This window comes from Opisthorchis viverrini (assembly GCF_000715545.1).
Source record: "Opisthorchis viverrini unplaced genomic scaffold opera_v5_344, whole genome shotgun sequence".
Taxonomy (NCBI): Eukaryota; Metazoa; Platyhelminthes; class Trematoda; order Opisthorchiida; family Opisthorchiidae; genus Opisthorchis; species Opisthorchis viverrini.
In genome coordinates, this window is record NW_008752005.1 from 302,647 (window position 1) to 308,890 (window position 6,244).

Genomic DNA, 6,244 nt, shown 5'->3' on the forward strand with positions numbered 1-6,244 from the left:
TGATGATGATGATGATGATGATGATGATGATGATGATGATGATGATGATGATGATGATGATGATGATGATGTGGTTTTCCATTATAGAAGGATAAGGGATGTTATGTACTGTCTTGATGAGAGCTAATGACACTGCTAATGAGTCTTTCTTGGTCAAACCGGTAAGTGGTCAAGCTGACGGTTACGGGCTCGAAATTCGTGAGGTATGCACTACTGATAATTTCCAACAAGATTGGGACAACTGTAAGTTCTTCTAGGCTTTTCACGTACATTGGCTTCAGAACGAAATACCTAGTTAAAATCGTCGAATCTCCTAGTACTACCAACCTATTTGATAGCTTTGGCCAGAGGTGTACAAATTACAAATAATGTCGAAGACTTCGGAAGATCTAACTTGGTCCCCGGAGTGTGATTACGTTCTCCTTGGTGTAACCATGCTTTCTGAGAACCAAGAAACGATCTGTATAAACTCGTACTGGTGGCTCCACCAGCTGGAGTCTAGAACAACTATTGGCCTGGATCAATACCGCCCGGTCCGATATGGGTCGGGTATCGATTCGGCGCATGGACGATATGTCTGGTATCAAAATCAAGTCGCTGTTGATGCACTGCTACAGTAGACAAGGCCCAACCGTTGATCGCAAAATATTTTTTCATTTCGCTCTGCTGATTCCGTACAATTTTTTCGATTGTAGCAAATGCAACTTAGTAAAATCCCAGATAATTTCAATAAACCTAAGATCGAAACCGTGTTTTTATGTCGGTAACAAACTGAGAGATAAATCTTCCCTCAAGGAAACTTCTTGTTGAATTATGGAAAATAGCTGTCGGTTAAATTTATGCTTCAGTGAACACCAAATCTTCATTAAAATCTTCATTCAGGAGGCTGATGTTATGTTATTTTCTGTTGGAATTCACTCACACATGAGAACTGAAGTAAATTTGCTTTGCTTACGAACTGGCAAGTGTTTTAATCAATCTAAAGCCCAATTAGGATAGGATGACGACAGTGCACTGCAAAACCGTAAAAGCTCCACTACAACGTTGTGGCGCTGTACGATTTTACTTCACATGGCTTCTCTTCCCACCACACTTACACGAAACAATCTTTGTTCCAACAATTGATGGCTCCGGATATCTTCGGTCACCTTCTGTGATGGTAGAAAAAATTGATTTTGCTGGCAAATAGTCACCTGCCACCCGGAGACGAAAGTGGAGGAGGGCTAGAGGGAATTCGGCATTCTTTTTATGGTGAGAGTAAAGAGATCACTGATTTTTTACGTAGACGCTGGTTGGAGATTTTCATAGCGAAAAAATATACTCGGACGGCATTAGGCGAATCCATCGCTTAAAAAAACAACCTTTTTCAGTCATAATTCGTTTTATTGGTTACTATTCATAGAAGCAATATAACAGACTAATGTCCACTCAAGATTGTAGGTCCCGTAAATGCGGAGTTGTTTGCTTGCTAAAAAATCTGTTCCAATTCTGCCATAAATTTTGTTCTGATACAGACAGATGGCATACAACCCCCTAATTATCGGGTCTTTGCACAGTTGTACGTTCATATACGATTCACAGACTGATGCAAATTACATCGCTGCTTTCAACGAATAAACTTTCCATGAAACCCTTTCGAACTACTCTCATTTCTCAAACAGACAGGGCACAGATGATAGGGCAATACACACCCGAGCTCTTTCACAGTTTACGAAGTTGAGCCTACTGTCCACTTCGCCGTACACCTTCCTATGCAAGAATTTGTTTGTATGCCTTTGGGAAATTCAATCTTGCCCGCCCTCAGCTCGCTGTGTGTATCGCTTCTGTTGTTCGTTTCCGAACAACGCACTCGGGAGGAAGGAAGCTGAGGACAGGAAAACGCCCATCGTTTAATTGAAAGGTGAGCGCGCCCTCTCCAATTGACTGTAATGAGTATAGGGAGCAGAAAACACTAATGATCAAGCACGATGACAATTGATAGGTGATGAGTGCGTACACACATACACACACATACCGGTGAAGCTGGTTTCCACAAGTTAGAACAACGAGAACATGAACGAAATAATGGGATGGACTGCGAATGTGCATCTCTTTCTGAGCTACCTGCTCAATTATTTCCCGGTAAACTTTAGATTCATTCATCTGTCCACAGTAATGGCCTTTATGAAAAGTGGAAAATAAGATTTCTTCTCACGCAGAACTAGAAAAGCATTTTGTGTGATAGTATGAACAGCTTTTGGATTTTTCATAGAGATTTTGTGCTTGAAGTAAAGTGAATCTGTATTTAAAAGTCCAAGAAGCATTGTACAGGTGTTTCTTTGATTGAAAGATGAGTGGTAGTGTCTAAGTGACAGATAATCACGCTGATAGTCAGCCGCTTATGGCCGAACGGTTAAATGCCTAAACGCTGACCTGAAGGTCATGGGTTTGAGACACTTTGGAGTTTTGTGAAGTGCGCACTGCTGATGATTCCCAATAAGGGTGAAACAACTGCATTGTAATTTTCAGCACAGAGTGAATTCATGTACACAACGAACTATTCACCGGTGGAATTAGGTCCTGTTTGTCACAAAGCTCCAGCCTGTACGATTACTGAGGGAAATGCCGTCAGTCAGTCAGTTTATCATGTGAGTCAGGACAGATCCGGGCTGAACCCAGAGTCTGCATCACCTACCTCTGTCCACAAAAAATCAATAAACGTATGATCATCAATGTGTCTTGATGAAGAAATACGCAACCTTGGACTAGAGTATCGTGGTAACGAAGTGAATGACATCTGAGTATGAACAATATGATTTTGTTTGAAACCATGTTTGGACTTCGATGATGCGGGGTTCCGAGTTCTTGTATCTGCACGGCATATATTCAGGGGTGTGTACTGAGGCCGATCACTGCGGCAGAAAGTTACTCGGCAAAAAGTAGGTAAGACAGGCCGGTTAGATGCAGTTTCCATCTATTTCAGAGAGGAATATTCGCAGTTTCATCTACTTACTGTATTCGTTTAGCTCTAAGATCTTCCGTGCTACTGTCTTTTAAGTGATGCTGATAGGATGGTGTCCATTTCATCTGTTGTAGTCATCATGAGACTTTCAGGTTGCGGCCGGCTGTGAATCACTCTGAACACTCATGAGAAATGTGAGTTTTCACCCCACCCCACCCCACTGTTTATGAGTAAATATTCCATAATTGCAAATAACTATGCCTGTTGCAAACTGACAATTGGATGCGGTCAGTACAAAACTGGTGGAGTGGAGAGACCATGCAGTTCAGGTAAAATTTCGATGTGGATCACGACAGATCGATTTGTTTGAACTTTTCCTAAGCAGGACGTTCAGAGTTACTGGACCCTGTTCACTTTTGCGGGAAAACTAAAGGCATGCGTGTGCAGAGTTCATGCGATTAACAATGGTCTTAGAACGTTCAGTGTCACTGATGAGCGGAATATGAATTACGAATTGCTTGGAGACTACGGCTCTAGTTGTATCATCATTGAATTTCCCCTGATTCTTCAAACAAAATATCAGCTTCCATAAAGGAAACTACTCACAAGGTTGCTGAAAACTCTTAGACAGCCCACGACCGTTTTCGCCCTTCTTGGAGTCCATCAGGTAGGTACAGTCGGAGAGTTTTCAGCAACCTTGTGAGTAGTTTGTTTTATGAAGATATACTACGATACTTCGAATATCGTGCAAACTAAAACATGAGGCGGCCTGTGTGCAGCACATTCAGTTGTAGAATATCATAAACGAGAGATTCAGTTGAGTCCTTCGTGAAAATAAAATTGATTTGCAACTTAGTGTACTTCTCAAAAATATCAGCTGTTGTTGGACAAAGTAAACGACTCACGACGATACCACCAGTTCCTCCGTTAAGCCGCACCGTCAACAAAGAAAACAACATTACATGGGCGAAGAATGATGAGATCTGGTAGCCATTCAACTTGGATACGTAGAATTGTATTCTTGCTGGATATAAATTGCAGTTGAATCCAACTGTTTCGTATAAGGAGACATTTGAAAGTAAAGCTAGGAACCCAATAAGATCAACATTTGAAGGCTCATTGGACTACATCCTAGAACATCTGCTAACTAAGGAAACCCTTTTCAAAGAAAGCTCCCTAAAACTGCATCGAACAGGATTCGAAAGTTTAACTAACTAGCTTGCAAGTTTATGGTCTCTTGGGTTTTACTTATGCGAGATAGATCTTGAGGGAACTTAGGTTTTGCGTGTCTTAAGAAGCTTACACTCCCACATCCCTACAGGCTCAGTCTGATATTTATTTCTGTGAAGCTGCGTTGATCAGAACACGTTTATCTGGCTTGTGTGCACAGGACTAATTCAAGCAGTCTCTGGAAACACCGTGGAGCTGCTCCAGCTTACTCCGCCTCAATGGTCATAGCCTGAAATGGTCAGTCAAATCGGATATCATGTGCTCCTTTATAAACCGTGTAAACGCAAACAAAGAGGCTAAACTGCCAAAACGACTGATGACGCCTCCACGATCGGTGACAAAACTTCTTCATGTCACCTGCCAAGCCCAGTTAACACATCAATAGCCACCCCATCTACGACCATGTGGGTGAATATCACTTACAAGAAAAACCAAGCTTTCGACGGATCAGCTGTACACATCCAGTTTGAGCTCACTAGTTCATACGGCCTTTTGCACTAGCACCAGTTTTAGAACTCAGCTGACGGGCATTAAAGCCGACTACCAGGTTTGCTACACTCATATGTGTGATCTTCATGAGTTTGAAATTGGAGATCATCTTGGGCTCACAGTGCTGGAGTTGTTGTATCAAGACAAACAGCGTTAGGTCGGACCAGAGACTAAAGCTTACACTGAGGCGATAAGTCCTAATACACATAGAATGAGTGAAAATGGAGGCCAGTCAACGGACTGTCTTTTCATGCCACGTGTACTTGTACCGCTATTCGTAATACCTATCAAAGCCCACTCCAGTTTAACAGTTGTAACCGACTATATGCATCCAATAGTTTATCAACCAGTCAACGAACCGGGATAGCTTGACAGGTTGATAATATCTCACGGTTAGTGACGCTTGAGGGAACAACTGCCATGGAAATTTTTGTCTGGATGACCCCCAACTCACACTGTTCAAAGATGCGGGTGAAATTTTCAGTCAGCGCCTGTCTGATCAGTTTGTCTGAATTTGGGGAAAAGGAGTGTCCCAGACAACTGGGGATGGTCGTTGATAGTGTCTATTTTCAAAAAGGTCTTGTAGTGAGTGTGGTAACCACAGGGGGGTCAGCTTGACCCTGGTCGTAACGAGACTTTTGGCGTCACTGGTGCTTCGTCGCCTTACGGTGGCTCGTGAGATGCTGACTCGAGAGTAGAAAGCGGGATTCCGGTCTCGCATTGACCAAATACTCACACTGTCAGGTGCTGGAACATCAACTTACAAACGACCCTGAATTTCCAAGGCGCATTCGACGCGGTTGACCGGTTTTCATGCTTATCAATCTAGGAATGCCCCGAAAGTTTGTGAACACAATGCGTTCTTTTTATTGTCAGACTTCTGTGCGTGTGATAGTATGCTGTGAGCTCTCCAAAAGCTTCCTTACACAAAGCTGTATCCATCAGAGGCGCCCACTGTCTCCACTTCTATTTACTCTGGCGATCGATGAGATTATGAGGCGAACGCTGGAAGGTCTTCAAAACTCCGGTGTGCAGAAAGACTCCTTGTCAATCTGTAATATGAAGACGACATCATTCGCGTCTTCTAAGAGGAGAAGGGGCAAGTGTTTTTGGATGAACTGACCAAAGTCATCCGGTCCTTTGGTACGCACGTTGCACCCACAAAGTAAGGTCATGCTCGTGGACGGGCAGTCCCTTAACATGTCACGTACAATCCATGGAGACGAACTAGAAGTTGTAGAACAATCTGCATGCCTTGGAAGCTTTATTCGTTCTGCAAGGCTCAGGCCGCGATCGCTAATTTGAGACAACTATGGCATCAATGCAGTATACCCCTGAATCTCAAGGAACGTGTGTATCAGGCTACAGTGAGGGCTGTCTTGTTAAACGGCTGTGATGGAGCAGCGGAAGTGAGATGTCTTCAGGTGTTTGACAGCCGTCGTTTCAGGACAACCGCTCGTGTAGGTTAGTTGGATAATTCATCATGGGGTGATTTGAAAGCGAGTTTTTGGTTGCGCGACAGGGACTTTCATCAGAGAATGTGTCCAGCACCAGAAGCTGCGTCAAATGGGACATGTGTTGCGT